General features: G+C 41.9%; 1 long non-coding RNA gene across 3 annotated transcripts in view; it reads left to right on the forward strand.

Annotated features, from left to right (window-relative positions):
• Positions 1 to 122, forward strand: part of LOC144411368 (uncharacterized) — a 63,351-nt gene extending 63,229 nt beyond the window's left edge. For all 3 annotated transcript variants that reach the window (XR_013468524.1, XR_013468523.1, XR_013468525.1), the window contains one exon: positions 1 to 122. This exon is cut by the window's left edge and continues 806 nt beyond it. This is a non-coding gene — a long non-coding RNA (uncharacterized LOC144411368).
• Positions 123 to 1,005: the final 883 nt, after the last annotated feature.

The following is a 1,005-nucleotide window of genomic DNA, read 5'->3' on the forward strand; positions in this document are numbered from 1 at the left end:
ATAGCTGCATGTCATTTCTTATACATTTAATAAATGTGAAGTGCCTGGTTAAAGCTTTCAGTTCTGACAATAAGTGTCTCTCTTTTTGTGAATCTGGGATAATAAAAAAAAAGGAAGCCGTGTCTTAAGCCGTGTGCTTTATCACACTCTTGCAAATGTTGTGCAAGGACACACAAATATCTGCATACACACACACACACAGACACACAGAACAGTAGCCTGTGGCTATCTGCACACTGAGTGTAAATGATCGTATATCTGTGGTCATAACTCACGGCCCTGGAGGCTACTGATGGAAGGTGACACCAAATGTCTGTGTGTGTGTGTGTGTGGGGGAGAGAGAGAGAGAGAGAGAGAGAGAGAGAGTCATTTTAGACTCTTCATGTCGCTTCCCTTCTGGCTTTTCTCGTCCTCCTCCTCCCCCTCGATGCCTCAGGTGATGTAACTGACTCTGTTATATCAGACCAACACCCCCTGCCACCCTTCTTCCCTCCTCCCTCCCGCACACATTTGTTTGCCCACACTGTGGAACCACATTAGTGTGTGTTTAACCGCATTGATTAGGTCTGATGCATCACTGATATGTGTTTAAGGGGTGGAGATGAGTTGATATTGATGGATGGATTGATTAATCAGTAAGCAGGTGAAGTGGAGAGCAGGGACATGCAAACACATATGGGGACAATGGCCCAAATACAGCTGTGGTATGTAAACTATATATATATATATATATATACATTTGGATCAAGCAAGGAAGTATTTTTGTAGCAATCCTAATCTCTAATAATCTAGTAATCTAACTCGATTACTCATTTGTGTTTATTCAAGAATCAGGCAATTAGCCCCACCTGCAGCTGACAATTTCTAAACCAGTGAAAAGAGATTACATTGTGAAATGAATCATTCTGTGTACTGAGTACATTTAGCAGGGCTTGGAGTATTGCAAAGTACTCATGGTGGTACTTCTTTCATCTACTTTTGGCTACTTGCCGTCTCTGATTAAGT

This window comes from Gasterosteus aculeatus, chromosome 8 (genome assembly GCF_964276395.1).
Source record: "Gasterosteus aculeatus chromosome 8, fGasAcu3.hap1.1, whole genome shotgun sequence".
NCBI classification, from domain to species: Eukaryota; Metazoa; Chordata; class Actinopteri; order Perciformes; family Gasterosteidae; genus Gasterosteus; species Gasterosteus aculeatus.